General features: G+C 42.1%; 1 long non-coding RNA gene across 1 annotated transcript; it reads right to left on the reverse strand.

Annotated features, from left to right (window-relative positions):
- Nucleotides 1-10658: 10658 nt before the first annotated feature.
- On the reverse strand, nucleotides 10659-16704 carry LOC135378613 (uncharacterized). The gene is made up of 4 exons (XR_010418496.1): nucleotides 16333-16704; nucleotides 12390-12511; nucleotides 11910-12225; nucleotides 10659-11004 (listed from the first exon to the last, which is right to left on the reverse strand). It is a non-coding gene; the product is annotated as an uncharacterized LOC135378613 (long non-coding RNA).
- Between the last annotated feature and the right edge of the window lie 14 nt (nucleotides 16705-16718).

Consider the following 16718-nt stretch of genomic DNA (forward strand, 5'->3'; position numbering starts at 1 on the left):
AAGAACAGTCTCTATTTGAAATGTCAGTAGCTCTCGTCCTGAGGCAACTCCCTTCGTATGGGATGGTATGGGACTAGCTGCATGATTTATGACCTGTTATGACCATTTCCTTGTTTATGGCTACAAATTGGGTTTTTATGACTACGCCTACTCTATGCACTACAGGTTTTCCAGCTCATTTTAATCCGTTAGTCACTCAATTTAATCCAAGCACTACCCAATTTAATCCAGTGGTGAGCCAAATTAATCCAGACACCAACCAATTTAATCCAAGCAACATAAATGTATTCAGTGTGTATTCAGTCATGTCATGACTGAGACTTTCATGATGTATCATGACTGGTTCAACAAATCCTGGATTTTGAAGTGTCATTCAGTGTTTTATGACAGCTTTTTGTCATTATGACACTTCATGATGATTTTCATGATATGCGCCATGAATCAATTTTATGGGACTATTGCACTGGATATGGGATTAGCACTTCAAACAGTGTCATACAGTGTTTTATGACCGCCAACAGTCATCATGACATTCAATGACTATTTTCATGATATGTGCCATGAATCAATTTTATGGGACTACCGCTGCTGCAAACAGTGTCATGCGTTGTCATAAGACTGCTGATGGTCATTAAGACACCGTGACTATTTTCATGATATGTGCATTGAACCAATTTTGGGACTACCGCTGATTCAAACAGCGTCTTACAGTGTTTTATAACTACCGATGGTCATTATGACATTCCATGACTATTTTCATGTTATGTGCCATGAATACATTTTATGGGATTTCCGCTGCTTCTGACAGGGTAATACAGTGGTTTGTGACTACCGACGATCAATATGACATTTCATGACTATTTTCATGATATGTGCCATGAATCGATTTTGTGGGACTACCGCTGCTTCAAACAGTATCATACAGTGTTTTGTGACTGTCGGCGATCATTATGACATTTTATTACTTTTTTCATGATATGTGCCATGAATCAATTTTATGGGACTAGCGCTGCCTCAAACAGTGTCGTACACTGTTTTATGACCGCCGACGGTCATTATGACATTCCATGACTATTCTCCTGCTATGTACCATGAATCATTTTTATGGGACTTCGGATGTTTCAAACAGTGTAATGTAGTGTTTTATGACTACCGATGGTCATTATGACATTCCATAATATATTCCATGAATCATTTTTATGGGACTTCGGGTGTTTCAAGATTCAAGAATTTTTTTATTTTAGCATCATCTACACAAATTAGATGTGGGACTGCGAGGTCAAGCCTGTGATGCAGTCCCAGATTTACACATTATTAAAACGAAACAAGACGTACAATGCATCTTGGGGTTAGCCACGAGAACAAAATAAATGAAAAGATAAACACACAGTGAAAGATTGTACACATAAAATAATTAGACAAATGTGCTTTTTCTTTTTTTCCCCTTTTGAAATTTAAGGCACAACAGATCACGAGAATTAATACACTTATTTATAAATCTAAGCAGAGAAAAGCTCGTAGCCGTCGTTCAAATGAAAAGAAACTGGTTGTATGTCTGAGTCCTACGGGAAGTGTGTTCCAAATGCCTGGGCCCACGAAGTTCAGTTTGTGTGTGCCAAAATCTGTTCGCGGCTGGTAAAGACGAAAGTACATTTCATCTCGTCGTAGGGTGTAGGGAGATCTGAATCTAACTATATTACCGGCATTGGCTACAGGTGATGAGTATACCATACGGTGCATCAGGAGCATTAGTTTGTATTTAAGTAACATGAAAATATTCATTATCGAAAGCAAAGGGAAAGCATACGAAACTGTCTCCCTGGGTCGTACTCTTAGAATTATTCTAAGTGCACACTTTTGCATAATGAAGAGGGGAAGGAGTACGCCTCTGTGAGTCAGCCCAAAAACCTGTAATGCATAATTAAGATGCAAGTGGACCAGTGCGTAGTAGATCTTTACGAGAGTACAAACAGAAAGAATGGCACTCGCTTTTGACAGTGCCTGTAAACCGACACACATTTTTTTATTAATGTCGCGAACATGCGGCTGCCAACTAAGATGTTCATTAAGCGATAGCGCAAGAATTTTAAATGTCGTGGCTCGCGTAAGTACGTGGTATGATAAACATACGTTTAGGTTTTCGAGGTTTAACAGCCTTTGGATAGGGCGGAAAACCACATTGTTGGACTTGGCGTAGTTAGGTATCAACTTGTTCAAGGATAACGAAAGCGATAACCTATTAAGAGCTCGATTGGCTTCGCTAAACAGTGTTTCGGGTGTTGGTGCGTTGACGAACAAATTAGTATCGTCTGCGTAGAGCGTGCACTTCACAGGTAGAAACTTGGGTAAGTCGTTGATGAACACCAAAAAAAGAAATGGCCCAAGTATTGAACCCTGAGGCACACCTATGGAACAGTCGACAAGATTTCATTTATTGCCTCATATAGAAACGTATTGTGCTCTTCCATTCAAGTAGCTTCTGATTAGACTGAGCGGAAGGCCCCTTATGCCATACCGTTCAAGCTTTAAGAGAAGTATTTTATGATCAATTAAATCAAACGCTTTTGTCAGATCTACAAAAATGCACATGACTAATTTTTTAATGTCTAAACTTGTTTTTATGTTTTCAATAACGCTCGTGAGTGCTAATTTTGTAGATCTTCCCGAACGGAAGCCGTACCGGTAGTCAGAAAAAAGTTTGTGAGCTTCAAAATAGCGTTAGTCTACGTAAACAGTGTAATGTAGTGTTTTATGACTACCGATTGTCATTATGCCATTTTTGGACTATTTTCATGATATGTGCCATGAATCATGTTATGGGACTACCGCTGCTTCAAACAGTGTCATACAGTGTTTTATGACCGCTGACAGTCATTATGACATTCCATGACTATTTTCATATGTTCCATTAATCATTTTTATGGTACTTCAGGTGTTTCAAACAGTGTAATGTAGTGTTTTATGACTGCCGATGGTCATTATGACATTGCGTGACTATTTTCATGATGGTGCCATGAATCAATTTTATGGGACTACTGCTGTTTTAAATAGAGTCATACAGTGGTTTATGACTACCGATGGTCAATATGGCATTCCATGACTATTTTCATGATATTTATTTATGTTACCCTCAAGGTATACACTACAGAGGGGAGTGAGAGGGGGATGATTATGCGAGGTAAGCGAGATGATCCGTTAGTGCGACATGGAACTGCGTGATGGAAGTAATGTTACAGATTGTTGAGGGAAGGTGATTCCATGCAACTGATGAGCGGGGATAAATGAATCTGCGAACATGTTCGTCACAGCAGACGGGACAAGGACTGTATGCGGTTGATCTAATCTAGCTGACGTGTAATGCGGGGGAGATATTAATTCATGTTTAAGTGCAAGGTTGTTAAAGTAGATCTTGTGAAACATTGCAAGGGTTGCGATTTTTCGTCGTGTTTCAAGCTTCAATAGTGATAAATGTTATTTCATTAATGTCACACTCGACATGTGATGGAAGTTACTTAGTATGTTCCATGAATCATTTTTATGGGACTTCAGGTGTTTCAAACAGTGTAATGTGGCGTTTTACGACTACTGATGGTCATTATGACGTTTTGGGAGTACGTATTTTCATGATACATGCCATGAATCAATTTGATGGGACTACCACTGTTTCAAACAGTGTCATAGAGTGTGTCATGGCTATTGGCTGTCATTATGATATTTCATGAGTATTTTTGTGATATGTGCCATGAATCAATTTTATGGGACTAGCGCTGCTTTAAAGTGCCACTCTGGATTCGAAAAACAGCGTTTATTTTATTTAGTCCACGAAAAGAAGGACTCAAGGACTTTATACGGGAAATTTAAATCCTATTTCCAAACACTGTGCATTTCTGTCAATTTTTGAAGGTCTGCTGATCCTCCTCGAGTTTCGATGATGTCAGGAGCGCGTGACGTAACCATAAGCCCGCAAATTGCGATGATGACATGTTCTAGAAAGGGCACTCTTGTCCGAGCCATGATGCTGGAGTCTGAGGAGGGTCATGTGGTAGAGAAGTCACGTGACACTGACTGAAAAAGGCGAAAATGGGAGATGTGTCTTCTCCCTCCTTGTGTTTTATCGAAGGTAGCAGAATATGTCATGTGCAACTCCGCTTACGGAGCGCAAAAAGTGAGCCTCCCAGAAGACGCCAAGGGCAACAACGTTGCCCTTGGCGTCTCCAGATGACAGCCGGCCACTCCATCGGAGCCTAACATGACGCCACAGTTCTCAAAGATAAAAATTACTTTTCTCTGGCTTTCGCATCACATAGAGCACAGATATTTCGCAGGAATGTAAAGTGAGACAAGACTATTTCAGTAACATAACTTTGGTGGGAATCTGAAGGCACGAGATTTAGTCTGTAGTGGCACTTGAAACAACGTCATAGTGTTTTCTGACTACGAATGGTCTTTAATACATTGCATTCCATGACTATTTTCATGATATGAGTCATTACTCGGCTTCATTCAACTACCGCTGCTTCATACAGTGTCACAAGTGTTTTAGAGACTACAGATGGCCATTATGCCATTACATGACAATTTCCATTATAGGTGGCATGAACCGACATTATTTCGTTTCATTTCATTCCCTTAAAAACCCTTTACGTAAAGGCGTTACATAAGGGGGAGAAAAAGAAACACAAAATAGGAATTTTTACACAAGTTTGACTGTTACAATCGAAAGAACACTTTCTCGCAGGCTATCTGAAAGCTACGAAGGTCTGGCACTCTGACAACATCTGCTGGCAAGTCGTTGCATTCGCTAATACCCAGCCGTAGTGTGGAGTATTTATGTGTGTTTGTGTAACTTAGTTTTGATTCTAGCTTGTAAGATGTTCGACACGACGAGAGGAAAAATGAGCAGGGGTAACATAAGAACCTGAATGATATAATTTATGTATAAGAACAGGCCTAGCTATTTTACGTCTCACTGCCAATAACGGAATTTTATAACGCCTTTTAATCTCGAACATACTTGCTGTGCGATCACGTATATTAAAAATGAACCTCATAGCGTTCTTCTGAACAAGCTTTTTTTTTTTGATTGCGTGTTAGCGCCGCGAAGCATCTGTGGCTATGAGCGGTGTACAGATGTGGACAGACGGAGAGAGGACAGCAGGAAGGAGTGGGGGACAGGGGGATTAGTATGCGTCCTGGGCCGACTTCTAAGGGAGCAGTGCCGACATTCGTCTGGAAAGTCTTCGGAAAACCCAGGGAAAACCTCAGACAGCACAGCCGGCGGTAGGATTCGAACCCACCACCTCCCAGTCTACAGCATGACCTTGGTTACCACCAACGATCTGACGCCTTAGCCCACTCGGCCGTGCCGCTGGTCTTCTGAACAAGCTCTAGTCTATCCCTGAGGATTCTGCACACCGGCTCCATATTCCAATTTTGACCGAACCAACCTGGGACCACCTGTTCTGGGACTACCGCTGCTTCACACAGTGTCCTATAGTGTTTTATGATTACTGACGCTCATTATGACACTCCATGATATTTACATGATATCCACCATGACCGACTCGATGTAACCGAGCTGCTTCCATCGTGTTATAGTGTTTTATGACTATAAATAACCTTAGTGACCATCGGTATTCATAAAACTGCATGACACTGCGTCAAGCAGCGGTATCTGCATAAATTTCGAGTCATGACCTGTATCATGAAAACAGTCATGAAATGTCATAATGACTGTCGGTAGTCACAAACCACTGCATGACCCTGCCTAAAGCGTCCCAAGAAGTCCCATAAAAGCGATTCATGGCACATATCATGAAAACAGTCATTGAATGTCATAATGACCGCCAGTAGCCATAAAACACTGTATGACACTGTTTGAAACAGCGGTAGTCCCATAAAACTGATTCATGGCACACATCATGAAAACATTGCATGCCATTCTATGAAACAATGGTAGTCCCATGAAATTGATTCAGGACACATACCATGAAAATAGTCATGAAATGTCATAATGATTGTCAGTACTCATAAAACACTACATGACACTGTTTGAAACACCCGTAGTCCCATAAAAGCGATTCATGGCACATATCATGAAAATAGTCATTGAATGTCATAATGACCGCCGGTAGCCGTAAAACACTGTATGACACTGTTTGAAACAGCGGTAGTCCCATAAAACTGATTCATGGCACACATCATGAAAACATTGCATGCCATTCTATGAAACAACGGTAATCCCATGAAATTGATTCAGGACACATACCATGAAAATAGTCATGAAATGTCATAATGATTGTCAGTACTCATAAAACACTACATGACACTGTTTGAAACACCCGTAGTCCCATAAAAATGATTCATGGAACATATCATGAAAATAGTGATGAAAGATCATAATGACCATTGGCAGTCATAAAACACTGTATGACACTCTCTGAAGCAGCAATAGCCCCATAAAATTGATTCATGGTGCATATCATGAAAATCATCATGAAATGTCATACTGACAAAAAGCAGTCATAAAACACCACATGACACTGCAAAATCCAGGGGTTGTTGAACCAGTCATGATACATTGGCAAAATCATGAAAGTCTCAGTCATGACATGACTGAATACACACTGAATACATTTACACGTGTTGCTTGGATTAAACTGGGTAGCGCTTGGATTAATTTGGTTCACCACTGGATTAAATTGGGTAGCACGTGGATTAAACTGAGTGACCAATGGATTAAAATGAGCGGGAAAACCTGTAGTATGGGATGGTATGGGGATACTGGCATGATTTATTACCTGTTCGGACTATTTCCTCGTTGGCAGCTATAAATTGACTTTTTGTGACTGGCACTGACCCCGTTTACATGGGACCACTCAAGCGAACGAAGGTGGAGTGCTCTGTGATGTGTCGGTTCACTTGTGTCTACATGAAGCGATCCTATCTTGTGCTGAATAGGAGCAGATGGGAGCTAGTAAGAGAGGAGGAGCTCCGAGGAGGAGAATGTGCGTGGAGAAATCCAAGCGGTGCCCCCTAGCGAGAGGAACTCGGTGCGCACCGAGGCATTTACATGAGCCCCCCACCCCCAAGCGATCCAAACTGACTCGATCCACCTCTCCGAAGTGGACCAAGTTGGGCTGCATTTGGGATCGCTCATTTACATGAGCACTCCTGGGACCACTAACCGGGCTTGGTTCGCTTAAGAGGTCCCATGTAAACGGGGTGACTGGTAAATGCACTGCTATGCGATAGTATGGAACTACCTGCATAATACAGGGTGTTCAAAATTAAGCTTTCACTAGCACTTTATAAATAGGCGAACAAAAGAAAACTGGTGCTATTTTTCCTGTTGCCTGAGTAAGAAACAGGTGCTACATCATTAGCAGCACCTGTTTCTTACACAAGTAGCGTAAAGTTTCTGGTTTCCTGTCATCGCTGTGTTTGCGTAGCGCTCGTGAAAGCTTAATTTTGAACGCCCTGTATATGACAGTGGCGTATCTAGGGTGTGGACAGGTGCCATGGGCGCCAAGTGAACAGGGGCGCCATTATGTGGTCGGGTGTGTATGTGCAAGGTTGGGTACTCAACCTGGCACATTCATAAATGATCTAAAGCACCCGCCATTAGAGAGGTTGTAGTGTGAAACCTAGTGCGGACCACATGAAAACGCATCCCCAAGGACATCATGTTAACCACAAGGTAGTTAAACTGGGCACGTGACGTATTTGACGAGAACGGGGCACCGTGAACAAACCGAGCCAGCTCAGTGAGCGACTGTCACGGCCGAGACCAAAGCAGCCTAAACAAAAGGGAGATCCCAGTACCCTGTACGGTTACTTGAGACGTGACAGCAGCATTTGAGGATGTTTAGGTAGCAAGCTGATCGCAGCAGTGGGACTTTGAGAGATATCTGAGCAAGAAAATCGACCCGAAGAAAAGAGGAGTTCGTATCGGGCGGACCAGCAAGAGGGTCGACCTGAACCCGTGTGTCGGGCTGGGGCAGGTGCAAGGTGATGTGACTTCTTACGGCTATCTTCAAATCCTCAAAATTCAACCCTCCAAGTAACAGACTGATCAACTACGATAACTTCTCCTGTGCAAAGTGCAGTGCATCGTACTGGAATCTTAACTTCGTCTTGGAACACTCACTGCAACCCATCACGCAAGCTGAACTTTTCGTGTAACTTCAGCCAGATATTGTTGTACTTGTCAATGTGTTAGCAGTTCTCGTTTGGAAAACGCAATGTGCTGTTAATTATACGTGACTCAATTCTCCACTAATTGGGTGTCCCATTACTCCGCCTCGACACCATCGGGGCGTGACGCTCGACGGCCTTGTCAGGTCAACACCGAAGATGAATTTCCACGATGCTGCTGAGGACTTGAAAGCCCTCAGGGACTACTTTCACGAGGAAAGAGAAGTGATTGTCAGTGAGTCGCTTGAAGAAGGGCTTCTTCTTTGTCAAGAGTGGAATGTACGAGCTGAACGACGTCCGAGGCCGAAGAAGTGAATGACTGGTGAGAAACTGAGAGATGAACCGCTGGCAGCCGTTCTAGAAATGGAAAGGATCATGAAGCAAGCCGTTGACCGTGTTCACAGAGAGATTGACGAAAGGCTCACTCGTTTACGTGACACCGATGCACTGTTTGGTTTCCTGCTTGACGTTGGTCACCTGTGCTATGGAGCCGAGAGACACGTCCTAAAGAAGAAGTGTAGCTATTTCGGCAAATTTTACACTTCAGATGTTGACGGCAACGAGCTGTACAAAGAAATTTTGGACTGTAGAATGTTGCTCGCGAGGCGCACAGAAAACAAAATATCGAGACCCGAAGAGGTTCTTGAATTTATTGTTCACTATGGAGATGAGAATGTCTTCCCGAACCTTCGGGTTGCGGTCCAGATAATGCTTATGATCGCGGTTTCAATTGCCAGCTGTTAGCGGTCATTTAGCAAGCTAAAGCTGATACTTTCGTATTTAGGAGCATCAATGGGCCAGGACAGGCTTTCCGACCTTGCTGTCCTAAGTGTTGAACGAGAAGAAACAGAAAACATTGATTTCAGTGACATTATCGACCAATTTGCAGCTGCAAAAGCCAGAAAGGCTATCATGTGACATTAGTGGGCCATCTGCATGTGTGGTAGTTCTGTGGATTTCATTAAAGTATTTATAAAACATGACCAACCGTGACCTCAATATATGCCTGAACAGGGGCGCAGACTCACTGGTTGCCATGAGCGCCAGGTAGCTCTAGATATGCCACTGGAGCGGGTCATAAATCATGCAGGTAGTCCCATACCATCGAAAAAATTGCATACTTTATGCATAGTCACGAAAACATCAATTCATGGCTGTAAACGAGCAAATAGTCAAAACAGGTCATAAATTGGGTGAGTTGCCCCATACTATCCCATAGTAGTGAGAAGAGTAGGCATAGTTATAAAGTAAATTTATAGCTGTAAACAAGTTAATAGTCATATCAGGTGCAGGTAGTCCAATACTATCACATAGTAGTGCATTGAGTAGCTATAGTCATAAAAAATAAATTTATGGCCATAAACGAGAAAATAGTCGTATCAGGTCACAAATCATGCAGGTAGTCCCTACCATCCCATAGTGGTGCTAGAGTAGACACAGTCATAAAACATCAATTTATCATTGTGAATGAGGAAATAGTCAAAACAGGTCACAAATGACAGATGTAGTCCCATACCATCCCATAGTAGTGCATAGAGTAGGCATAGTCACAAAAAGCAAATTTATGGCTGTAAATGAGGAAATGGTCATATGAGATCATAAATCGTGCAGGTAGTCCCATGCTATCACATAGTAGTACATTGAGCAGTGATAGTCACAAAAACTCAGTATATAGCTGTAAACGAGGAATTAGTCAAAACAGGTCAAAATTCATACAGGTAGTCCCACACTGTCGCATTATAGTGAAGAGTAATGAAAAGATAACCCAATAATTTAGGATTAAATTCCACGACATAAGGATTATAAGTGGTGGCAAAAAATTTAATTTAACGCTGGGATTAACCCCATGTTAAAAGTGGTGGCAAAGGATTAAATCCAGTGAAACAAGGGTTAAAAGTGGCAGCATGAGGATTAAATTCCACAGTATAAGGATTAAATACAACAGGAAAACCTGTAGTAGTGCTGCAACCAGCCTTTCAGTTTTGATGCAGCTCTTTCTCTGCAGGTACTTTCGCTTTTGAAAGCTGTGAAAGCTTTCTGTGTGTTTATTTGTGTCTGTACAGCTATGTGGGAACATTCTATGAGACACAGCCCACTCTTCCACCCTACTGATATACTGCTTCACAAAGAATCAGCAAATTCTTTGTCCACTTCACTGGTGTAGATAACAAAAGATTTGCAAAGGTCAGCACACTTTGTCTCATTTTTCTCTTTATGGATGGCATCAATTAACCTCACAAGTTCAGCTTTTGTGTTTTTGCTTTTGTGCTTTCTGGCTGTGACATGAAACTTTCTGCGCCATGCATTCTTCACGTGAAAGTGGCACAAGTTGTGCTTTATTTCTTGGCCTTCAAAAACGCTTGTGAGTGCCTTCATGTAGCTGGCCTCATCGTCAGTCATTACTGCATTAAAGGCAAGGTCTGGGCGTTTCTCTTTCACAGATGCAAAGAGCATACTCATAGTATCTGTCAACATTTTATTGCAAATGAAGTGAGCTATAGGGTACCCTTTTCCCATCTCATCGAGTACAACAAGGTTCTGTAGGGGATACTGGTACCTGTTAGTCGTGTGAGTGTAGTCCGCGCACACAACAGGATTGGCACAACTCATCAGGGTGGCTTGCTGTTCTCTTGACATTGTTCCCAGTAGGTATAGGCCTCTTGCACTAACCAGGCGGTGCTGCGATTTCCCGACACATGTGCCACGGGCGCCCAGACACGAATAACTTCCTAGTTCCCCGGCGGTCGGGTGGGCCCGATGTGATTTCTCCGTGTAGGACCTTTCTGCCATTTTTACTGATGTACAGCACTGTGCAAAATAAATCATATGTTAGTCAACAGACATTTGTTTGATGATGTGTTCAAGCTAACTTGCACTTCACGACAGCGATTGTGTGTCCTATTCACACGAGAGGTTAAAGTAACAGGTATTTTTCCGTTACGGAGAACGTTAACTTTTACGCACTCAATGGCACGTTCGACATGGTTGCGAACCTGAGCAATGTAGTCATTATCTTGCATTTGCTACTCTCAAAACTGTGCACTAAACATGAAATTGGAGGCATCAGCAGAATTTGTTCTCACTACGGCCTTACATTCCAGAAAGCCCTTTATCAATCAGTACGAGGTCCCTTGGTGAAATCATCTTAATAAGCTGCTGTGCTTTTTGTCTGTTCAAACAATCACAACGTATGTGTCATTGTAAAACGTGAAAACTCGTTCCCGTCGTCTGTTATTCCAAAACTATAATCATGTTCTTTCACATATTTGTTGCCGAACTTAATCACACCTGCTGTGTGCCAAATGACATGTGAGACGTCTTGTCCGAGTCCTAGATAAAGGTAGCTGGAGTCATTCCATTGAGAATCTTGTGAACATTGATATCACACAGCAAACAGCACTAATCCAACGGTGGCTGCAACACCTTTCGCCAGGTTTGTTTGTAAGGCAGAATTTCTGTAGCTATGGCTACAACCTAACAAGATTAACAACTAAAATTAAATATTGCAATGTTTTCGCTCTCGTGCGCTTCTTCCCATTCGCAAGAAAATTACGCAAAAATGTACACATGAGAGGCCGCTGAACTAGGGACTAGTTTGCATGTCTGTCGCTAAATGGCTCTGCGAAAAACTCCAGTGCAACAGGCCTATAGGTCTCTGTCACTCAAGTCAAATTTTACTGCCTTTGTGTCACAGAACTCAATTGTGTCACTACCTTGTGCCTTGTACAAGGTGAAAAGGCTTGTGCTCCTCCTGACAGAAGAATTTCACTGAGAGTGCAAGCGACTGGGTGTCTTCCTGATGCAATTTCCCTGCTGTACGTGCCCGATAGGCAACTTGGTTTATCTGTTTCTGTGTGACGTACACATGACACTGCTTGTCTCACCCCAAGTGACGACACTGGCAAAGTTACTTTTTTGAAGACCACTGTAGGAGGAACACGCACAGTAACTTGGAGCCCGGAGCGTGCGACGTGTGTGGGGCACGTCGTGTGTCAACGTGCACACCGCAGAAACATCATGCATGAGCACCTGGAAGAATTTGCAAAACTTCAGTACAAAAGTCCAGAAGCCTCAAAAGACATGGAAATGACTGACACATTGTAAATAAATGAGTGAGTGAAAAAATGGGCGGTACTGTTTCCTTCACGAGATGTTATAGGTACAGCAAAGATTGGACAGGAGGAGTCACGTACAAGTTTTGTTTATTGCTCCGAACACCATTCCACACTTAGTTTGCAGTATCACCAGACTGCTGCTTGGAGATTTTAGTTTCAGGGGGTGCAGACAACTGTCAACCATGTCGCGAATAGTACATCTGAAATAGTAAAAGTAATTTAGACTCTATGTCTTGTACGATTTGCTAACAGGGTGCCCAAAAAGCAACAATTTTTAATTATAAACTGTTGACCTGTCATCATAAGAGTTCCGAATAATAACAAATAAGAATAAGAATAACAAAATATGACACAGGTGTTGCACATCACTGTTTGAGATGTTCAGATAAGAATGATGGTGGTGGTGGTGGTGATGATAGGGCTTGCCATTGTCGGCCTCACGTATGTGGGCAACGTCACGACTGACGCCCTGGGGGAATGTGCGTCCTGGGCCGACTTCTAAGGGAACTGTGCCGACATATGTCTGAAAGCGACTGAGGAAAACCCAGGAAAAACCCCAGACAGCACAGCCGGCACCGGGATTCGAACCCGGGTACCTCCCAGTCTCGACGTGACATGGCCAGCACGCTAACCACTGAGCCACGGGAGCTGTTAATTGAAATAATTGAAATTGAAATAAGAATGAACTGCTAAAGCACCAGCATAATATTATCAAGAAAAAAATTCAGGATATCTGAGCATACAGGAGTATAAGAGAGAGAATTACATTGAAAAATAAAAATCAGTGCTTGTAGTTTTCTGCTCGACAGGTTTAGAGTTTGATGGTTTTACTGTGTCTGATAGAGGCCAGTATAAACTGCAGTGTACTAAATATTTACTCTGATCTATAGCCATCTTGCAAATTATTAAGCAGAATATGTTAAGCCTCTCCAGCAAGACCCTTTTACGGAATAGCAGGACAGCTCCTTCAGGATAATTATTAGGCGAAGATGTCTTCTCATAAAAGGCAAAAATGAACTGATGAAGTGGTTTTCAGTTAACAGTCCTAGAATAGAGAAAACGCGCTATTGTGTAGTCAGAAAAAAATTTGCCCTCGTAAAAAAGAGTACTTGCCCTCGTTCCCTTTCCGAAAGGCAATACAAAACAGTACCATTTTGGGGGGAGGAATTTGAACACCCAGAGCTGTTCCTGGCTACACCAGTGGGAATGTTTGAGCACTGATTTAACTGCTGTTTATAAACATGATATCTAACATGCAGGAGAATCTCCGAGTAATTTTAATGAGCTTTAGCAAGCATAATCGGCTGAACATATAATGTGTAGCATACAATGAAACAAACTAGTAACGTTATCTCAATGCTGAAATGAAAATCAACTTTGTTAACTCTCATTATTGACATGTATCGAAGCAAAGCTACATCAGCAAAACAAACTATTTTCATCTAGCACATAGCAAGGACTGTAAGCGCATGGATGTGTGTAGCCGTGCTGCGTGTGTAACGTTGAGAAAAAGGAAAAGAGATGAAAACATACATGGATACAGTTTTAATTGTTTTAAGATCAGACCAATAGAACCTGGTATGTTATGTTGGTGACTTGTCATTATGTTGCCAAAAGAGGTTGCTCTCCAAGACTTCGATTGCGTAATTCAATTTTATCCATGCTGTAAAACCTGATATGTAGTCTATGCTCAAAATGCTATGTTAAATTTAAACTATTTGGCTGGTGTTATTGTAAAAATATGAATATGACTGATTGCAACAACATGTAACTAAATACACTAGTCAAATGTTGTAATTGTGTAATTTTTAAGTACAATCTGAATCAGTGTTAGAACTCAGTGAAGAGTTAAAAAAAACATGGCTTCAAGTTAAGTCAAATTTGGGTCAGAACATCAGGAGGCAAAGGGAAATAGGATGGCAGAAGTTATTTTGCTCCAGAGTAAGTTGAAGGTTAGAAAAGACTGGTCAAAGTCAATGGAATGGGCATCGGAGAGGGACAGAGGTGTGCCCAATCTTGACTGAGAGATAAATATGAGTGCCATTGAAGTCAAATTTGGGTCAGAACACCAGGAGGCAAAGGGAAATAGGATGGCAGAAGTTATTTTGCTCCAGAGTAAGTTGAAGGTTAGAAAAGACTGGTCAAAGTCAATGGAATGGGCATCGGAGAGGGACAGAGGTGTGCCCAATCTTGACTGAGAGATAAATATGAGTGCCATTGAAGTCAAATTTGGGTCAGAACATCAGGAGGCAAAGGGAAATAGGATGGCAGAAGTTATTTTGCTCCAGAGTAAGTTGAAGGTTAGAAAAGACTGGTCAAAGTCAATGGAATGGGCATCGGAGAGGGACAGAGGTGTGCCCAATCTTGACTGAGAGATAAATATGAGTGCCATTGAAGTCAAATTTGGGTCAGAACATCAGGAGGCAAAGGGAAATAGGATGGCAGAAGTTATTTTTCTCCAGAGTAAGTTGAAGGTTAGAAAAGACTGGTCAAAGTCAATGGAATGGGCATCGGAGAGGGACAGAGGTGTGCCCAATCTTGACTGAGAGATAAATATGAGAGCTATTGAAGTCAAATTTGGGTCAGAACATCAGGAGGCAAAGGGAAATAGGATGGCAGAAGTTATTTTGCTCCAGAGTAAGTTGAAGGTTAGAAAAGGCTGGTCAAAGTCAATGGAATGGGCATCGGAGAGGGACAGAGGTGTGCCCAATCTTGACTGAGAGATAAATATGAGAGCTATTGAAGTCAAATTTGGGTCAGAACATCAGGAGGCAAAGGGAAATAGGATGGCAGAAGTTATTTTGCTCCAGAGTAAGTTGAAGGTTAGAAAAGACTGGTCAAAGTCAATGGAATGGGCATCGGAGAGGGACAGAGGTGTGCCTAATCTTGACTGAGAGATAAATATGAGTGCCATTTAAGTCAAATTTGGGTCAGGACATCAGGAGGCAAAGGGAAATAGGATGGCAGAAGTTATTTTGCTCCAGAGTAAGTTGAAGGTTAGAAAAGACTGGTCAAAGTCAATGGAATGGGCATCGGAGAGGGACAGAGGTGTGCCCAATCTTGACTGAGAGATAAATATGAGAGCTATTGAAGTCAAATTTGGGTCAGAACATCAGGAGGCAAAGGGAAATAGGATGGCAGAAGTTATTTTGCTCCAGAGTAAGTTGAAGGTTAGAAAAGACTGGTCAAAGTCAATGGAATGGGCATCGGAGAGGGACAGAGGTGTGCCCAATCTTGACTGAGAGATAAATATGAGTGCCATTGAAGTCAAATTTGGGTCAGGACATCAGGAGGCAAAGGGAAATAGGATGGCAGAAGTTATTTTGCTCCAGAGTAAGTTGAAGGTTAGAAAAGACTGGTCAAAGTCAATGGAATGGGCATCGGAGAGGGACAGAGGTGTGCCCAATCTTGACTGAGAGATAAATATGAGAGCTATTGAAGTCAAATTTGGGTCAGAACATCAGGAGGCAAAGGGAAATAGGATGGCAGAAGTTATTTTGCTCCAGAGTAAGTTGAAGGTTAGAAAAGACTGGTCAAAGTCAATGGAATGGGCATCGGAGAGGGACAGAGGTGTGCCCAATCTTGACTGAGAGATAAATATGAGAGCTATTGAAGTCAAATTTGGGTCAGAACATCAGGAGGCAAAGGGAAATAGGATGGCAGAAGTTATTTTGCTCCAGAGTAAGTTGAAGGTTAGAAAAGACTGGTCAAAGTCAATGGAATGGGCATCGGAGAGGGACAGAGGTGTGCCTAATCTTGACTGAGAGATAAATATGAGTGCCATTGAAGTCAAATTTGGGTCAGAACATCAGGAGGCAAAGGGAAATAGGATGGCAGAAGTTATTTTCCTCTAAAGGGAGTTGAAGCTTAGAAAATACGTGAAGGGTATACGGAAGGACTAGGGGCTCGTCCAATCTTGACTGACGAGTAAATAAGATTGCTATTGATGTCGAATTTGGGTGAATATATCACGACGCAATGTAGAAGAATATGTGAGATGCTTGTTACCTGGTTTACTCACCTGACGAAGCAGATAAAATAAAAGGGCAATGCATCCGAAACCGAACAAACACGTAGATAACACAAATGACGCCGCTGTGCTAAAGAGGATAAAATTGGTGGGTTATGAAGTAATAACGCACTAGGAAGTGGATGAACAAGGCACCAAAGAACGTAGTACGTGTTTCTGCCTTTGGGCTACGTGAATCGTAAAACAGTGAAAACATGCAGCGAGACGGTTTAACCACAAATCCAGAGGGATATCCTGAGAAGTGGGTAATCTGGTTTGTTGAACACATTAGAAAAACCTTGGAGACATCACACACAGACGAACACAAAGAGAAAATATAGGTTCGATGTTCGTCGCTAGCACGAAAGCAGCGGCGAAACCCATAGAAAAAGCATGGC

Source organism: Ornithodoros turicata, chromosome 1 (genome assembly GCF_037126465.1).
Source record: "Ornithodoros turicata isolate Travis chromosome 1, ASM3712646v1, whole genome shotgun sequence".
Taxonomy (NCBI): Eukaryota; Metazoa; Arthropoda; class Arachnida; order Ixodida; family Argasidae; genus Ornithodoros; species Ornithodoros turicata.